Raw genomic sequence first — 19,516 nt, forward strand, 5'->3', positions numbered from 1 at the left:
GAGCAATTCAGAAAACATGTCTTAAGTGGCTGGTAGTGGGGACGATGACAGGAAGGTTGAGAAACATTGGCCTGGAATGAAGAATCAGTGAGCAGTGTCAGGGCCAAAACCCCTCACCCCGGCTTGAAGGGCAGTGGCCTCACCACCAGCCACACTGGGGACCTGCCCAGGGGTGTTAGTGAAAGACAAAGCCCTCACGTGCCAATCTTTACTGGATTTTGCTGTAATATTAATGAGCGAGGCAGTTTCTTGAAAATGCATTGAGCGCTTTGAGTGAAGGCTGTGTGTGTGTGTGTGTGTGTGTGCATGAGTGTGCAATGCGTGTGTGAGGAGAGAATAATCAGATACAGCCAGACTTGCACAAGCTGACATGTATGCCAGTTACTGAATCGGGCCCCTGGCCGTGGCCTGGTGGGAAGCAGCTATCACAGGAGCCCATCGTTTGAAATACATCAAAGCCCTTGTGATTAAACCACTTGGCATTTTTCTTCCCCACCCCTGAGAAGTGAAAACTCAGGGATATCAGACCTGCTTTAGATCTCTGAATCGCACGCCACAGCCCCCAGCTTGGGGGTGCACAGCAGGTGTCTGGAAGCGCCAGAAACTTTGGAGCATCTGCTGGGCACAGGGGAAAATGACCCACCTGGCTGGAGCCAAGAGGTGGCCGGGGAGAAGTGAAAGGCAGATCCGAGACAGGCAGCGGGGCCAGTTGGTGGAGGCCATAGAAGGCAAAATAAGAAGGCTCTTGAGTAAGGCGGGGGATGAGGAGGGTGAACAGGGAGTCATTAGAAGCTTCATCTCATGGGAGTTCCAGATGGATTGGAACAGGAAGCCCTGGGACGAAGATGGTCCGCTCCTAGGCTGTCACACCAACTGGGAGGGGTGGTCGTTGTGCAGATGTACAAGAAGGCAGGCAGCAGGCTCTGGTGACATACTGAAAAGAAATAGTACAAAAAAAGGGAGGAGACAAAGAAGCATCTAACCTCTGAGTCTAGGTTTTTGGGGGTCCTGGTGGTGGCCTGGGCAGAAAGGGGCATATTCAAAAGGAAAGTTGATCTGTTTAAACCCGTGATTGCTACCCCAGACCTGCATCACCACACATACCCGGATTCACCAATCCCATCCCAAGGCAGACATCACTAATTGATCCCCGCACACTTTCCCGGTCTCCAGACAGGTCTCCAAGCCTTACCCAGCCCTCCAGAAGCCACTGGCAAATTAGTAGGCATTCTCTCTAGAGCAGGAACAAATGTGTCCAAGGTTTATTCCACTTGTAGCCCATGACTGTCTTCATTCATAAATATCTAGGGACAGTGCCTCTGGTGGGTTTTTATATAATTATACAAGTATACTGGGAAACTGGAGGGTATTATGCTGAGTGAAGTAAGTCAATCGGAGAAGGACAAACATATGGTCTCATTCATTTGGGGAATATAAAGAATAGTGAAAGGGAATAAAGGGGAAAGGAGAGAAAATGAGTGGAAAATATCGGGGAGTGTGACAAAATATAAGAGACACCTAACTCTGGGAAATGAACAAGGCGTGGTGGAAGGGGAGGGGGTGGGGGTTGGGGTGACTGGGTGACGGGCACACTTGACGAGATGAGCACTGGGTGTTATACTATATGTTGGCAAATCGAACTCCCAATAAAAAAATATCCAAAAAAACCCCACAAATATACTGGGAAAATATATATATTTATTTAGTTTTAAAGATTTTATTTATTTATTCATGAGAGACACAGAGAGAGAGAGGCAGAGACACAGGCAGAGGGAGAAGCAGGCTCCCCACAAGGAGCCCGATGTAGGACTCGATCCCAGGACTCCAGGATCACGCCCTGAGCTGAAGGCAGATGCTTAACTGCTGAGCCACCCAGGTGTCCCTGGGGAAATATTTTTTTAATATTTAATATATACATATATGTATTTAAAAAAACTGGCATATTATTAACAGTTCTCCCCCCACCATACCTAAATGACATTGATCTCTCCCACCAAGGCTCCGTTTCTCCTGGTGAGCCTCAGGAAAGCCTGCACTTCCTCCCTCCACCCCTCCACCCCCCATCTTTCTCCCTCCTTCTTCAGGGATGGGCGACTTCCCAGCCTGTTCCTGCTCCCAGCACTCTCCAGTGCCCGGCCTTTGTGATAAACCAGAGAAGCCCTTGTTCCTCCTCCCTCCTTTAAGGACGCCCTCTGTGCCCTTCAGGCCAACAGCAGAACCGTGCTCCTTGCGTCCTTCCCCTGAGAACATCCGTCAGTGGACCTCTGAGCAAGTTCTCTGCGGTCTGAGACCCTCCCTCCCCACTTCCGCTCTTTCCCATACCCTCTTCAGGGGCACGTGTCCCTGTCCCTTGCTCAGGATACTGCAGAGCCTCCTACGTATCCCATGTACCGTGGGAGCCCCCGCCCCCCGCCCCACGAACAACCCCCCTAGGGCCCAACTAGCACCTCTTCTGCTACCCGTCGGGTCCTCCTCCCTAGCTGGGCAGGGACCGCACCTAGACTCAGCCCAGGAAACTTCTCTTCAGGCGCACCTGGGTCTGGTACATCAGTCACGGCTGGAGGTTGCTCATGGGGCTGCGGATTATTCTAGTTCATGGCTGGAGGTTGTTTGGCAGGGACGTTCTTGTCCAGTTTCCCTGTGTCAACAAGCATTTGTCTTTTTAACAAATTTGCCTCTTGTCCACTTTTTCCTCATCTCTCAGGTGACCTCTTTGTACTGGATTTCCAAGGCTTTGAGATCTTTAGAGGATTATGAAATTAGCTGCCATCTATTTTGCATTTTCTCTCTGTATTCGCTTGGCACACCTCAGGCTCTCGGAACTCTTAGAGACATAATTCTTGGATCATGATCAACATCTGTCTATGTTGGCCCTCTTTAGCTACATTATTAATTTTTAATAACATCGTGGACACCCATGAACCCCCCCACCCCTGCAGCCACCCCAAGAGCCAGACTGTCCTCCATACCTCACATCCGGCTGCATTCCTCCCCATCTTTGAATCTTGGGTTTGTTTTCCATTCCCGTGCTTGTGTGATCCTTTGTCACATATACACGGATCACATATTGTTTGGGTTTAGTTGCCTTTGAAGCTTATTTAAAAAGTATCATGTTATATGCGTCGTCTCCGGGACTTGTGTTTTCTTTGCCCGATATTACATATCTGGGATTCATTCGTATTTTGGGGGCGTAGGTCTCATTTGTTCCTTTTTATTACCGCATAGTCCTCCGTCACGTGAAAATGCCACAGGCAATCTGTTTTCCTGCTGATGAGTGCGTGCACTGATCCCTGCTATCGCGAATCGTGCTGCTATGAACAACACCTTGTGTGTCTGTCACTGAGCATGAGACTTTGCCTTGGCTAGACACCGTCTCTGACCCTCGCCATAAGCCCGGGATCTGGCGGCCCAGAGCCATTTTACAGACAAGGAAACCAAACTCACGGATCTCCTGAAACGTGCTTTTAGGGTCACACAGCACAGAAGGGGTGGACACAGTATTCGAATCTCTATCTCCCTGCTTCCCAAGCTCACAGTCTTCCTGCCATCCTTTACCATGCTGCCTGGGAAATGAAATGATTCGTGTCAACCCGCTCGTCTGGGTGTGGACTGGAATCCCAGGATTCTATCATTCATTCAGTTAACCCTGAATATTGCCTGTGTGCCTACTGTGGGCCAGGCTCCATGCTGGACCCTGGGGACCCGCAGCGAAGTGAAAGCCACTGTCACTGCCCCTGTGGAACCCACAATCCACTGGGAAATGAGTCTACAAAAGCAGGGTCCGGTGGCTGGGGAGGGAGCACCGGGGAGGAAATACGGGGTGAGAAGAGGCAGTGGGGGTGGGGCCACCTGGGAGGGGGTCCGGAGGGCTGCTGTGCGGGCTTGAGCACCCCCAGGCTGTGGGCACTGGAGGAGATTTTGCCCCTCCCCTCAGAAAAGGTCTCAAATATCTTTTGGGGGCTTTGAACCTGAGATGAGCCCCTCTAAGCAGCTCAGATTCCCAGCTCCCTTTTTCATCTGACTCCCTGGATGACTGCTCAGCTTTCAAGGCAGCCCCCAGCCGGGGCTAATCTGAAATAAAAGTTTTTATTTATCTAGCTTGATACCTGGTGCAAGGTTAAATCATACAAGAGAAAAAGCAATAAAAGAGAAAGATTAAGCGAAAGGCGCCGTCTTAGGCATGCCCTTTTGCAATATGGTTACAAAGATATTAAACCTGAAGTCACCCAACAACCCCACGCTGCAGTTCCCCGGCTCTCCGGGCTCAGCTCCGCAAGGCAGAGGGAGGAGGAGTGGGTGGGGTAGGGGCACAGGTGGGGGCCGCCCTGGGGCTCCCTGCAGACCGGGTAAGTAAGCAGATGGAGTTGCAAGGAGCTCAGCCCATCAGCATCTCCCACCCCCCACGCAGCTCTGATTCATGACTCCCCCGAGGGAACAAAAATGTTGACATCTGCCCCTGCATTCCCGCCAGCACATCCGTGTCTTCGGTGGTGTTCGCTGTGTACCAGCTATGAGCAGGGCCCCCCAGGGAGGGGGCTCAAGTGTCAGGGGACCCCGAGCAGGTTACTTCTCTTGTTTGTGCCTCAGTCTCCGCATCTGTGAAGTGGGAATGTTAACAGAGTTTAAAAAAAAAAAATTGTCCTCTGGTTGATGACAAGCACACACAAGAAAAGATACTAGGGTTGCTCAGCTGTAGGTGGGAATGGAATCTCTAAAAATACTGAAGTTACTGGCTTGTGCCCATCTTCTCTGCCTGCAAAACCTAACACTTCAGCTCTCTGTAAAGCCCCCAGGTGTTGCAGGGGCCCCTGTGGTGCGGAGAGACAGGCGATTCCATGTGCTATATGACTGACCTGGTCTTCTGCCCCTGACCTCTTGTGGGCATCCCCTGCACCAAGCCACCGGAGGTGGGTAACTCACCTGGGCCCCTGTTGTCAGCACCCTTCCATAGCCACTGGAATGGCCCAGCTTCCCCTGGATGTTCCATGATCCCAAAACCAAAATGGACCATGGGAAGAGACCAGGACTGCTTCTCCCCCACTATTGCCGCTGTGCTTGAAACCTGGGCCCCTCGGCACCCTTGCTTGAGTCCCTGTGCGTTGTCTGCCCCGCTCCATATAAGCAGCTTCTCCAGTTCCGGCCTGTAGTCCCCCTCTCCATAGGGCCCAGACAGGGCCATGGGGACACCATGCCACCCTCCCTACTCCCAATCTGTGTTTAAAGCAATTTAAAACAAGAAAGGGAGGGGCGCCTGGGTGGCTCAGTGGTTGAGCATCTGTGTTTGGCTCAGGTCATGATCCTGGGGTCCTGGGATTGAGTCCCTCATTGGGCTCCCTCCCGGAAGCCTGCTTCTCCCTCTGCCTATGTCTCTGCCTCTCTCTGTGTGGGTCTCTCATGAATAAATAAATAAATAAAATCTTAAAAAAAGAAAAGGTGAGGGGGGAGGAGAAGGGACCTTTCTTTTAGTGAGAATGTCAACCCCTGCAAGCCCACCCATGAGTTCACTAGACATGTCCATATAGGCCCCAGGGAAAACCCAACTGCACAAGTACTTCATCAGGAAAGCTTGAAGCATAGCATATAGAACATATACCTCAAGAGGTCAGAAAAAGGTGTGTTCTCTGAGAAGGCAGTGCTCTTGGGATGATTTGGAGACCATAAGGAAGGGAAGTGTCACCAGCCAGGGCAGACTGTGAGCACACAATTTCTGGAACTTCCTTTCCAGCCCGAACACCCTCTTGCAGCATGGGACTCCCCCTGGAGACCTCCGAATGCCAGACTAAGGAGCAATCACAATCAATCATAGTGGCCAGCATTTTGCAAATAGCCCATCCAGATGCTTGACCTGCATCAACCCTTTTATTCCTGCCAATAATAACCCCATGAGATGGGTACTATTATTGTCATCCCTTTTTATAGAAGAGGACACTAAGGCCCGGTTGCCCAAGGCCATATGGCCAGTGGGTGGAAGAGCAGGCTGGCTCCAGAACCCACACTTCTGCAGGACCCCTGGCCCCACCGTCCCCTGCCCTGTCCCGAGCACCTGTTGTGACTGCCAAGGTTCGGGAACTGCCAGGCCTACCTCTGGGCTCAGCTGTGTAGCGGTGCCCCGCAGCCTCTCCCTCTGCCTCTCTGTCAAGTGCTCTGCCTGAGTCAATTAACTAGCTGCCCCATTCAAATATTTGACCAATATCCTGGAAACAGAGATTTCAGAGCAGATACTTTCAGACATTGATTGAAGTGAACAAACATTCTGGCAGAGAATGAATTTATTGTTCCCACAATCTCCTTCTGCCGCGCGGTGTTCCATCCCAGCCCCCCAGAAGGCATTGCTCTTATGGGGGGAAGTGAGGTGGAATCAGGCTTTCCAGCCCACTGCCCCCACCACCCGCCTCAGCTGCCGGTGCAGGAGGACCCCCACCCTGAAGGACCACATCAGTGAGGTGCTTTTGAATCAGTGCTAGCAGAGACTGAAGGGCACTTCACAGCAGCAGCTGGTGTAGCAAGGGTTATTTTAAAGGAGCCAATGACCGATTTTTCTTCATAATGATGGTGGGAGTCTTTGGTATCCAAGAGAGCAATTAAGTTGAGACTTAAGGGAGCATTTTGCAAATGAGGGCTTGAGGTCCTGGGGTGCAGTTGGTTCTCTAGAGGTCCAAAGGGACAGAAGAGTTGCCTGTTCATGACTCAGCAGATGCTTAGCAAGGTCTCCATCCAGCCTCCCTACCTGGTGATCTTGGGGAGACAGGCTCTAGAATGGAAAGTGGAAATGGGAAACCATTCCACTGAGAAGCTTGAGGACTTGTGGGGAGGGAAGCATATGAATAGCTGCTTATCCATCCACATGGCACTCATTGAGCAGCAAGTGCTGCCAGAAAGTCCTCACGCAGATCAGAGGAGGTAGAGAGTGCTGGGGGGCTAGGGCTGGGGTGAGGGCAACAGCTTCAACCACATGCCGATTCCCAGAGAGATGATTTTAAGTGGCACGCGGGTGGGGCGTGAAATCACATCGAAGCACACAGTGAAACGGTTATTCCCTTCTCAGTCCTTGCTCAGAATTTCTATTTCTGTCATTTCTGTCCAGGAGAAAGTCCAATTGGGTGCTCACACCTTTAACACCTCGTTCGCCTTTGGCTTATCTTCCCATTTAAGAAGAAGAGAGCTGGCCGGAGCCATCAGATGGCAAGCTGTTGTGGCTAAAAATCTAACCACATAGGCTCATTTTATCCATTTTACAATCTCTATTTATGGCCAGTGAACTGGTTCTCCATTTGTGAAGCTCTTAAGTGGATTCTTTTAGAATGAGTTGTTGATGAAAAAATTTAGCCCGATTAAAGAAAATAGTAAACAATAATACAAGTTACATGCAGATAGGGCAATAATTGGGAGGGGAGCATCCAAATGGCTGAAAATAAGGGGTCCTCATGGGCAGTAGACCTGAACTGGCCCTTTCCTCAGCTATAGAATTGAAGGGACGGGACAGTGGAGGCTCAGAGAATCCCACTGATAGCACGCAAAGTGCTCAGAACACCACCTGGCACCAGGCAAGAAGTCAGGACATACCAGCGCTCTGTTGGATAGGACCACGTAAGGAAGCCACCTTGGAAATGGGGGGGCACTAGCACTGGGATGGGAGGGTGGGTGGGGGAAATGGGAAGGAGGGCATCCTGGGCAGGAGGAGCTGACTGGAGCCACGGCTTAGAGGGAGAGGACTATTCATGAAGTGCCTACAAGGCAACAGACGGACCAGCTGGGCTGCAGAAGAGGAAAGATGATTTGAAGGGTCTTAAGGGTCAAGTGAAGGAGTGTGGAGTGTTCCTTTTGGGGCATCTGTGGTTCCAAGAATCTGAGAGCACTTAGGAAGCTGGTTCCTGTGGGAACCCAGAGCAGCCATCCTGAGAGTAGGGCCTTCTGGAAGGAGGAACTGGGACAGCAAGCTTAAGCATGATCTTTCTTACGGTGTCCCATGGCTGTGGTAACAAACCACTACAAACTGTGGCTTATAGCAACAGAAATTTATTCTCTAATGGCTCTGGAGGCCAGAAGTCTAAAATCAATCTTATGGGGCTAAAATCAAAGCGTCAGCAGGACTGGTTCCTTCTGGGGAGCCCAGGGAGGATCCATTTCTTGCCGCCTCCAGCTGCTGGTGGCCGTCAGTGTTCCTTCATCGGCACGTGGATGCACCACCCAACCTCTTTCCCCCTGGCCATGTTGCCTTCTCCTTTCCTGCAGTCTAATCTCCCTCTGCCTCCCTCTTCAAGGACCCCTGTGGTGACATGTAGAGCCCGGAGGATAATCTGCCCCTCCCATGATGCTTCACTGAATCATGTACACCATGTAAAGTAACATTCAGAGGTTTCAAGGATCAGGAGCTGGCTGTCTTTGAGGGCCATTATTCAGCCTACCACAGCATCTTTGCCCCACTCTGGTCTTTTGCCCCACTCATCTCTCTCTACCACACTGACCCCCTCGTGATCTCACCTGGTTCATCCGTGACGGCCATACTGCCCCCTCTCCATCACGGCTGCCCCTGGATTGTCCTTCTAGCTTCTGTCTCAGCTGTCAACCATCTTCATATTCTAGTTTTCTAATTCCAGAGTTCCTAGAGGGGGGGTCAGATTGGCCAGCTCATCATCACAAGCAGTATCCACAAGCCATAGGGAGCTGGCAGCCCAGGTTGGTGTCACCCAAGACAGCCAGCGCAGAAGAGGACAACAGGGCTATGAGTGGGTGGGCCCTAATCCCTCTAGTACGCTTTAAATGACAGACAGATAGGCCAATGGGACAGAATGCAGCTCTTAGGACTAGACCCACATATAAACATGGGAACTTGATATATGATAAAGGTGGTGCCACAAATCAGTGGGGAAGAGATGACTTGTTTAGTAGCTGGTGTTGGGAAAACTAGCTCACTCTGTAGAGAAAAATAAAGCAAGTTCTCCACCATATACTGTATGCCAAGGTAGACTTCAGATGGATTAAAGATGTCAACGTGAACAGTAAAATACAAAGCTCATAAAAGGAAATGTGGGGGTATATCTTCATGACCTTGTGCTTGGAAAGGACTTAGCACCCAAAGAGCACATGCTGGCAGTGAAAGATGGATCTACATCAAAAGATTTCCAATTCAGTCAGAATATATGGACAAAGCTAACAACAGATGACATGTGGGGTGAAGATTTCTGCAACAATTAAAATCAACAAGGGACTATATAGACTGCACAAGGAATCCCTGCAAATCATTCGGGAAAAGTTGGAAAATTCAATGGAAAAATAGGCAAAGTGTATTCACCAGGATGGGAAAGCCTGCCAACGAGGGGAACGCAGGGTCAAGGTGCTGAAGCTGAGCACAGACCAGGGCAATGCAAGTGGCAACTACCGTGACCAACCTGGTCACACACATCCCCCATATGGGCACATGGGCCAGCTTCCCCCGCTGCCTGCTTTTGTGTGATCTCAGACCTGAGAACAGATTCAAAAGAGTCATTTTGCAGGTGGTTTGATGGTAGTAAATCCTACCTTTGAACTGCACTTAAGTGAAATATTATCTCCTCCCCCCAAAGTTCCATTCTTCTTAGTAGGAGACCGATATTACCAAAAAAAAAAAAATGTGTTTAGTTATTGTTTTGGATTTCCTCAAAAATTTTGTGGAAATTTATTTTCTCTCATTAAATAGGTACCAACACAATGTCCTCAATTTTGCCTCTTGACCTGCAAGGTCTAAAATATTTACTATGGCCTTTTCCAGAAAAGGTTTGCCAGCCCCTACACTGGAGAATACTCTATATCAGTTAGAAGCCACAAACTCGGAGGTTAAATCACGTGAAGTCACTGTTCTTGTAGGTCAGAAATGGTGGGATGTCAGCAGTTTCGTATGATTCAACTTAATAAATGTACAGAAAGCAAAAGAGATAAATCTTGAAAGCCTAGTTTTAAGTGGTGAAAGAACAGAAAGGAATAGCATGATACCATGTATGTCAGTAAAACAAGCCAATAGCAACAGTAGATATTTAACGATACTACGTGCCTGTGCATATTGGCAACTTCAGCAAAATGCTGGAATTGGCACTTCTTTGGGAGAAGGAGATGACCAAATGAGGGCTTAAGAGGAAAACGCAACAGTGGTGACATTTATTAGCATTTATTGGGTCATCGCCACATGCCCTGCTTTAAGCAGCTTACGCGTGTTGGCTCACTTGTCTTCACGGCAGCACCCCAGGGAAGAAGGTGCTGTCGTTGTCCCTACAACATAGATGAGGAAACAGAGCTCAGGGAGGTTGAGGAACTAGCCCAAGGGCACTCAGCTTGTCGGTGTCGGAGCCGGGGTTGGACTGAGGCACTTTGGTCTCCAATTCTGGAGATCACGTCTGACGTTGAGAAAGCTAGGAGGGATTCAGAGGGATGTTGGGTCTGGCTCCACCCTTTTATCTCAGTCCCAACCTACTGTGTGTCCTGCTATTTCTTTCTCATCCTGCTTCTGCAGAATTCAGAGCACCCACCCTAGCTGCTGGCCATCCTCCAGAGTGTGGAGGTACGGACGCTGTCCCTACCTTGACCCAACTTGGAGTGATGGGATGGCCACCCACAGGATAAAATGACCGCCTAGATGCTCCCTGAGAAATGTCTCTGGCATTAGTGTGCTAAGGTAGCAGATCAGATTGGTCTGAGGTCAAATCCTGGCCCCGAGTGCAACAGCCTGTGGGACCGCTGCGAATCACTTCTGTAAATTGAGGTTAAAACACCTGCTTCAGAGGGGGCAGTGCTTAGCTCAATACCTGGCATATAGTAAATGCTCAGTAAATTACTATTATTCCCAAGTTCATTGACCTCATTTAGGGGAAGTGACTGCTTCCAACTGTATGTTCTCGAATAAAGGACAGTCCAGAAGAGTGGAGAGGAGTGGCACCTGGGTAGCTCAGTCAACTAAGCGCCCGACTCTTGACTTCAGCTCGGGTCATGATGTAAGAGTTGTGAGATTGATCCCCATGTTGGGCTCCGTGCTGGGCGTGGAGCCTGTTTGAGATTCTTGCTCTCCCTCTGCCCCTCCCCCACCTCTCTCCTCTCTCTCAAAAAACAAAGATAAAACCTTTAACAAACAGAAAAAGATGAGCGGAGAGGAGCCTGCAGCAGCCTATCTACCTACAAAGTCTGCCCGTCACTCCATTATCCATCTGTCTATGTCCTTCCCTTCTTTAAGCCTTACCTTCCCACTCACAGCCTCCAGAAGCCTCCCTGACTCCCCAGCTTGCATGGTCTGGTTGATGGAAGCAGGGTGGTCAGCTCCATTCCATTTCTCATTAGATGCTCCTGCTGTCTGACCAGCCCAGCTTCCATGTTCTCTCTGACCTGTCACCTCTGGGCTAGGACCACCTGCTGGGCTCAGGAGTTTAACAAGGCTCTGCCTTCTTTGCCTCATTCTCTCCCTCTCCATCATGGAATCCCCTGGAATGCACACACGTACATCAGGCGCCCTGGTTGTGAGCCACTGAAGCTGAGGCCTGCTTGGGCCCCAACCACGTTGCCCTGAGAACCCAGAAAGAAGCCCTGCTTTCCTGAGGGCCTCACGTGGGCCAGCTGCCAGGGGCCTCCACGTAAGTTGTGCGTCCTCAGGATGACACGGCAAGGGAGGAATGGCCTTTCTGCTTCACCTCTGAGAACACGGAGGCTCACCCAGGGTGGCCTGCCCGAGTTTGCCTAGGTCGCATTTGGCATGGCCAGCGGTTGGCACCAAGCCATCCACATCCCATATCCAGGACTTCATCCCATGTCCAGGATCTGCATCACTCCCCAGCCACCTCTGCTCAGAGGGGACCATCTAACACCCACGTTTCTACTGTGAAATTTACTCCCCTTCCTGTTTCTCCAGGGAACCAAACACCATACCAGCCGCCTTTCCTCTGTGGCCCTTGTGACTCAGAACAGCTAATTGGGGCTTGGCTGACTTGGAGCAGCTCTGGCCAGCTCTCCTGTGATTAGCACTGAGTTTTCCTGGCTCCAAGAATCGTGCCTTCTGCTTGGCTCCACTCAGGGACAGTGGAAGATTTATACGCAATGTGAGTTCAGCAGGGAGAAGGGACTGGCCTAGAGTGACAGTGGAAAATGGGAAGCTTCTTGTCCTATAGCTTTAATTAAGGTACCAGTGGAGTCCCCCACCCACCCACAAAGATGTCATGCAGGACCCTCTACAGAGGCTGCATCTTCAGCTTGCAAAAAGCACTACTGCTGTCCCCATTTCACAGATGAGAAAACAGGACCAGAAAGGTTATGTAACATGGGGTGCCTCCTGGGTGGCTCAGTCAATTAAGCATCTGCCCTCAGCTCAGGTCATGATCTCAGTGTCCTGGGCTAGAGCCCCACAACAGGCTCCCTGCTTCTCTCTCTCCCTCTGCCCCTCTCTCCCTGCTTATGTGCTCACTCTCTCTCTGTCAAATAAATAATCTTTAAGAAGAAGAAAGGAAGAAAGAAGAAAAGAAAAGAAAAGAAAAGAAAAGAAAAGAAAAGAAAAGAAAAGAAAAAGAAACAAAAAGAAAGGCAGGTTTATGTAACACGTAGGGCCATCCAAGTCAAGAAGTGGCAGGTCTACGTGAGTCCGAAGTCCACATGCTTGTCCACATGACAACGCCATCATGTACAGACCCTACCCACACTGTTCCCTTTTCACAGGTGAGTAAACTGAGACTCAGAGAGTTCAAGAAACTCAAAGTCAAATGGCTGGTGAAGCGGTTGATACTGAACTGGCTCCCGCTCCAGTTTTTATCCTGTCCGCTGCCCGCATAACTTTTTCATCCACACCAGAAGCCTCTGCCCCAAGTCTGGGCAATAGAAGCACGAGTAGGTAGGGTCGTCCCGGGAGGCCTGGTTATCAGAGAGGCCCAGAAGGGCCACACTGCAAAAGGTGCTGGAAGTGAGGCCGACTGGATGTGCTGGGCCCGAGGGAGCTGTGTAGGGTCTTACAGGACCAGTGAAGTGCCGACCTGGTGCCTTAACAGTGCCCGCATGTGCCGCCCGACCTGGGCCCGCCTCCGGGCCACCTGGTGCTCCCTCCCCTGCAAGGCTGGGGACATTCAGGCCGCTGAGGTCAGGTCTTTGTTTGAAGGACAGATAATTAATCCCACAAAGTAATCCCCGGAACGCTCTGGCAGATTTATGGAGATCGCCTCTGTCCCAGGAACTCTGCCTTAACCATCTTTCATTTCCCAAGCAAAGCAAGTGACTTGTTATATCACAGGCCCTACGCCAATAGGAATTTCATTTCAGGGACTTCTCCAGGCGCAGGGAGATTGATAACCCAGCCTGAGAACCCGAGATGGTTCTGGGGTCAGGCAGGGAGGGGAGCAGCAGGCACAGCTCTCCCGCCTCCTGTCCCCTTGCCCATCGGCATTTTACTCCCAACACTGGGGGCGCAGTTGCGTGGGGCTCACCAGCCACAGGCCACAGGGACCCAGGTAGCGTCCCGTGCAACCTTTCCAAGTCGCAGATGGGAAAAGCGAGGCCCAGAGCAGTGAGGGAAGGGGCCTGTTTCCCAGGCCAGCTCCTTCAGCTGCTCGGCACCAGCTCTCCCCCGCGGTTACCACTCCCCTGCTCTGCCTGGAAGCTGCCTCGGGTACAGGATGCAGAGTCCATCACCGGTGGAGGCTCAGGGGAGAGCCCCCCATGGGACTCCTTGGAGCCTGCTTCCTGAGAGGGCTTTTATGTTGGGGAGGGAGCCGGGCTTGACAGCTCACCCACCCCTCAAAGAGAGGAAGAGAGGGCGAGGAAGGGGGACGTGGTCCTGGAGGTCGTGGTAGTGGCTTCTGGTCTGTTGGCTCTGCCTCTAGTTCGCTGAGCAGTTTGGGGAGCTTGTCCCTTTTTATAACACAGAGGTTGAGCTAAGTGGATTACTTATAAATATTTATCAGGTACCTCTCCTGTGCCAGCGTCTGGGGATATAACCATGAACGAGACAGATAAAGCTGTTGACCTCATGGAACTTACAGTTTAGTGAGGGAAATAGAAAGTAAACTGACAGATGAATGCATGAGATAATTTTAAAGAGTTGACAGGTACTTGGGAGAAAATAAAACACTGGTGGATTGGAGGCGGACGGGAGAGTGACTGAGCTGGGGGCGACTTGGCTGGGTGGTTGGGAAAGGCCTCCTGGGTATGGTGACATTTGAGAGAGGCCTGAGCGACTGTGGAGGTGGTGGCCATGCAGAGCTATGGGGAAAAAAGTTCCAGGCAGGAGACACAGCATATGCAAAGGCCCTGAGGCAAGAATGAGCTGGGGGTGTCTAAGAAACAAGAACCCAGAAAGAGAGGTTGGATGAGGGTAGGGCAGGTGGGGAATAGAGGAGTGGCTGGCTACAGGAAACTCAGAGAAGCTGGAGTGGGATGGAGCACTTAGGGTCTTGCAGACCAGGATGAGGCGTCGGGACCTTATGCCATGTGCACTGGGGAAACATTGCAATGGAGTAACTTGAGCTTAAAGGCCTTGGTCAGGCCTTGACAAGATCAGAGAAAGGTGGAGCTTGGGCTGGAGAGGGAGCAAGAGGAGAAGCAAGGAGCCTGCTGGAAGGCCACGGAGGTGACCAGGTGAGAGAGAATCTGGAGCACTCGTGCCAACCATCCTGGACTCCGTCCCTTGTCGGTCCAGCCACCCACAACTCTTCGAACCACCCCCAGCCTCCATGGCAGCCACCCCTGTCCTTCAGAGAACTCACTCGTTGTTCAGAGCCCTGCACTGGCCCGGCCTGCTCTCTCCTGCCCCAGCTCATCCCTCTGCGTCTCTCCCATGACTCGACAGAGCTCTCTCCTGGGCCAGGCTCAGAGCTGGTCCTTCTGCACACGCTGCCTCATCCGCACTCCTGCTTCACCCCACCCTGCCCTCGAGAGCGGGGGGGCCAGACTGCGGGCACCCCAGAAGTGAAGGGAGAGCCTGGTCACCGCCCAGAGAGTGGGGGACAGTGTGGCAGCCCGCAGGACGCTACTCGCCAACTTGGCAGCCCCTTGTCAACAGGAGCCGGGCCTGGTGGGGCTGGCTCCTTCCTGAGGCTCGTACCGGGCACTCGATAATTAAAGCCACACGTCATCTTCCATGGAGGGAGCTGCAGGCTGGGCTGGACATCTGGGCAGAGGTTGGGGGGCTGAAGAGCAAAGACTGCCCTCCTTTCTGGCTTTGACGGAGGTGGCATTCGGGCTCTGAGGCTCCGTTTGGTGTCGGGGCAGTGCCAGGAGCCTCCCCCACAGACAAAGAACTTCATCTTTTCCAGGGGCGCTGAGTCTCAGGCCTGCAAACATCCCCAGAAGATATCATCTGTCTCCAGCAAGATTCTGTGCTCCTCCCACCCCTTCAGAAGTGTTTCTCCACAGAGCTTGGAGGGGGGGTGCCAGGGGGTGCCCATCCCCTCAGCAGTGCTGGGGAGCTTCCTGGAGAAACTGCCCTCCTGCCAAGAGAGTAGGGAGGGGGGGTCTGTAGCCCAGATCAGGCCTTGTAATTGAGAGGACCCTGGCCGCATATCCCAAGGCTGGCCCTGTGAGAAGGACCCTGAACTCTGACCTGTGGCTCTCCTTTTCAGAAGTGTGGTCAGAGTCTTTCCGGAGACTTTGGTTGCTGACCCTCCTCCTTGGCCAAAAAGGCAAGGACGTCTTTCTTTCTCCCACTTCCCGCTTGCTCAGCAGAAGTTCCTGCCTGTGTGAGCCAAGGAACATCTCGGGACACCCCTCCCTGTCTGGCCGGGCTCGCTCATCAAGCATTCTGAACACCCACTCTCAGTGTGGGGCGCTGGGCCAGGACCTGGGGACACAATGTGACATCTAGGACTGACATTTGAGCTGGGAGGATGAGGGCTTTCTGGAGGCCGGGCTGCCAGGATGAAATGGCCACCCCTTGCCTCTCCCCCACCCAAACCCTATCCAGGACCCCAGTCTTCGTCAGGGCAGCAGGGCCAGGCTCACTGGCAAATGTGCAATAGCACATATTTAGAGAAGCACAGAACCTGATACAACACACCCCCATGGGTTCACCACCCAGGCGACGCTGGTTGTCGTCTTGCCCTGTTTGCTTCTGATCTTTTTTTGCTCTTCTTCTTGTTCTTGGTTGGGAAATGAAACTTTACCATGTGGGCAGCACCTTTTCTTTCATTTTCGATGATCTCAGAGGCTTGCTCCCTGACGACTGAGTAGAAAGAGTTAAAGCCTCTAATCTTAATGTGGCTTCAAAAGCAGGGTCCCTGCTGGAAGAGGGGCTACGTCTCAAGTGACATCAGGAATCATTTATTTTGCTTAGTGCGACAAAGGCAGGCTCAGTGCACTTCCAAGTCCTTTTCAGAGATGTATACAGCATTTAAGGATGAACTGAGATTTGCTGTAATGACTCTGGAAGATGCTGCAGGGGGGAGGACAGTTTTTAAAATGATCGACAAAATGTTGATGATGGTTGACTCGAGGTGATGGGTATATAGGGCTTCACTGTGCTCCTGTCTCTACGTTTACTTATGTTTGAAATTGTCCACAGTGAGAAACATTTCTTTTTAAAAAACATGGTCCCCAAAGCTGCCAGGGGAGCCACCGCTGGCCCAGAACCCACATCTGATTATGATCCAGTTGGGCACCCAGAGTTGAACCGGCTTGAGGATGACCCAGTAGACCCAGCTCTGCCTCTAACCTGCATGTGATGCTGGCCACGTTCCTCTCCATCCCCAACCCTCCGATCCCCAGGGGAGATGAAGTTCAAGCCTGATGGGATTTTCAGCACTCTTCCATTTTCCATCTCTGACTCTGGACACATCTAACTTGTGTGCTCAGAGACCCCACTGGAGGGTAACTGTGGGAGCAGCTGGTTTTTCGCCATCACTTTTTTCAGTGGGTTCCCCACACCCCCTCTCAAGAGAGCTCTGGGCGAAAGGGTTCTGTGGCCAAATAAGTTGGAGAGACACTGTATTCACAGGGTGGTCATCCTGGTGGGTCGCAATGCACATTAGCACATTAAAGGCTCTGACAAGTCTCGTGGTGAAGATAGATACCTTCTCAGTGTTTCCAGAATTATCTGGACCACAGAACTTTTTAAAAGTTAGCTTCTTCTCTATCCCATGCAGGAGTTCCCAAAGCTAATCTTTGGGAAAACCTGACCCTCTTGTTTTCGGATTAGGGGGCTCCTACCCCCATAGGACAAATTTGCCATCTTTTCTTGTGAACATGATTTCTGATTTCTGACCCGTTTTCAGTAGAACACAAGATAATTTTTTTTATGCTTTCCACATTGTCGGGTGGGTTTTGTACTTAACTAAATTGGTAGTTGGTAACTCCAGTCTTGCCCTGACCAGAAGTATCTGCTTTGATGTTACACTCTGAGTCACTGACCAGATGCCGGAAAACCCTCCGACATTGGGAAACTATGCCTGGCACAGACTGGGGCTTTCCTGGTGGGGCCTTCTAGAAGCAGTGTTTGTAGGGAGGAGCAGGAAAAAAGAACACAGGCCTTGGCATTAAAAGCTGCGGGTTTAGATTTTAGTTCAACCACTTACCAGCCGCATGACTCGGGACAAATTAGCCTCTCACATCAGTTTACTCATCAGTGGGGCTCCTATGAGGATTAAGCAGCATAAATGTCCCGAGTGCCAAGTGTCCTTCCTTCTCCAAAAGAATCTATAGCAACAGCTAATATTTATTAAGCACTTACTATGTGCTGGACACTGTGCTGAACTGAAGAGATGCATTGCCAGCTTTTGCATTCACATCAGCCCTATGAGATAAGTATTATCCTTCCCCCTTTTACAGCCCAGGAAACCCCAGAGAGGGTAGTTAACTTGCCCATAGTTGCACAGCTGGAGAGGCGTGGTCTTAGGCACTCCAACCTCTACCCCTTTCAAAAAGATCAGATCCGGATGAAGACGTTAATCCTCTGAATCTCAAGAACTTCACCTGTCTGGTCAGCGTTTCCTGGTCCGAGGATGACCTGGATGGCATAACGTCAGGCCTCGTACATCCTTGGATGTGCGCTCGTAGACAGTCCTAGAATCTTAAAACTGAAAGTCAATGGGGACTTCTAAGTTCCCTGAGGCCTCAAGCCCCCAGCCCGTCCCCTGGGGCCCCTCTGTGGGTGCAGAATGTGCTGGACGCTGTCCCCTCCTCCCATCACCGACCTCAGCCAGGACAGCTAGCTCTGTTCTGGACTGTTTTATATACTGGGGATCTGTGCAAGATTTTCCCTGATGAAAGGATTTTCTACCAAAACAAAGACATGTGAGAAACCCCTGCCAAAGGAAAGCCAGGCGTTTTGAAACAAGGGAGGACCCTGAGGCCCAGTGAGGTTAAGTAACTTGGTTAAGTAACTTGGTCACCAGCTCTCCTCCTGAGTGGCATGCAGATCGCCGTCCTCTCTTCGGGACTCGGGGCAGGGGTCAGGCCGAGGAGGGCTTCGCAGCCCCCTCCCCAGGGAGCCCCTCAAGGTCAGTCGTCCAGGCCGGTTCTGCCCGCTGGTGGCCAGTTTCTATGAAGATAACTGTGTCTGAGGCTGGCTCCCTGAACCTCGTCCGACCACATCTATTTCTGGGCCGCGGAGCCCTGACGGAGCACAATTTGATTCATAAATTACCCAGCTCAAGGTGTGTGTGATGGGCTCTCCTTCCCAGATTTGAAAGTCATCTACTCCAGAACTTGCAGTACTTGGGGCCCGAGGAGGGGCAGCTGTGGGACTGTCGGGATCAGCGGCCACGGAGGGGAAGTGGCAGGGGAGATGGGAGGACTCGGTGGCTGCGGGAGCACTGCTTGTGGGCTCTGTAAATCCTCCCAGCAACCCCAGGAGGCAAATCCTAGTACCGTCGCTGCCTGGCAGGTGAGGAAGTTGAGGCTCAGAGGGGCGAAGTCATTTGCCCAAAGTCACGCAGCTGGAAATAGCGGAGCTGGGATTCCAGCTCCGGGTTCTCTGATGCCAGAGTTCCTCCCACGTGGTCATGGCGATGGGGGAATGGAACAAGGGACACTTAGAGAACAAGGTTTGACCCTGGGAAACAGGGTTGGAAGGGAAGGTCCAGGGACGCCAGGCCGCCTCATTCCGCAAACTTGGGTGTGCTCCTGCAGCTGGCCTGGCACCCCACCCTGCCCCCTTCCCACAGTCCTCTCTGCCTAACGTCAGCCAACTCCAGGCACTGCTTAGTTCCACCTGCCCCTGGACACTTGGATCATCAGCCTTGACTCCTATCTGACATGGACAGGTATTCTCACCCACAATAAGGAAACTGAGGCTCAGAGAGGCCCACAAACATGAATCCAATCTCCTGACTTCATGTCGAGTCCCCAGCCAGCTCTTTCACATAGGCTTTGTCCTCCAGGCGACCAGTCTTTGCCATTGGATGGGGAGCACCTGCGGGCACTCCCCATGTCTCCGACCTATGCTTGGCACCTAGAGGCTCAGTAGCGTGGTGGGTGGTCTCTGGGGCCCCCACTCCCTGGCAGCCCCTTCCCTGCACCTGTCTTTGCCACGTCGCCCTGCTGGGTCAGCAGAGATGCCAGAGAAGGGGGTGAGGGCCCACAGGATGAC

The 19,516-nt window shown here is 51.7% G+C and overlaps 1 protein-coding gene and 2 long non-coding RNA genes across 7 annotated transcripts in view; 1 reads left to right on the plus strand and 2 right to left on the minus strand.

Moving 5' to 3' along the window:
• CDH23 (cadherin related 23) overlaps window positions 1–19,516 on the plus strand; it is a 364,939-nt gene that overhangs the window by 148,106 nt on the left and 197,317 nt on the right. The window lies entirely within an intron of this gene.
• On the minus strand, window positions 1,737–6,248 carry LOC144312326 (uncharacterized). The gene is made up of 4 exons (XR_013377806.1): window positions 6,083–6,248; window positions 5,594–5,779; window positions 2,534–4,596; window positions 1,737–1,882 (listed from the first exon to the last, which is right to left on the minus strand). It is a non-coding gene; the product is annotated as an uncharacterized LOC144312326 (long non-coding RNA).
• On the minus strand, window positions 6,264–19,071 carry LOC144312325 (uncharacterized). 5 transcript variants are annotated; one of them, XR_013377803.1, is made up of 6 exons: window positions 18,572–19,071; window positions 18,318–18,466; window positions 15,536–18,002; window positions 15,038–15,266; window positions 8,482–10,242; window positions 6,264–6,751 (listed from the first exon to the last, which is right to left on the minus strand). It is a non-coding gene; the product is annotated as an uncharacterized LOC144312325 (long non-coding RNA). The 5 variants fall into 5 exon arrangements; XR_013377801.1 differs by having other exon boundaries at window positions 8,482–8,602; window positions 18,310–18,466; window positions 18,572–19,060; XR_013377802.1 differs by having other exon boundaries at window positions 8,482–8,602; window positions 15,536–17,995; window positions 18,572–19,059.

The sequence above is a fragment of the Canis aureus genome, chromosome 4, assembly GCF_053574225.1.
Source record: "Canis aureus isolate CA01 chromosome 4, VMU_Caureus_v.1.0, whole genome shotgun sequence".
In the NCBI taxonomy this organism is placed as follows: domain Eukaryota; kingdom Metazoa; phylum Chordata; class Mammalia; order Carnivora; family Canidae; genus Canis; species Canis aureus.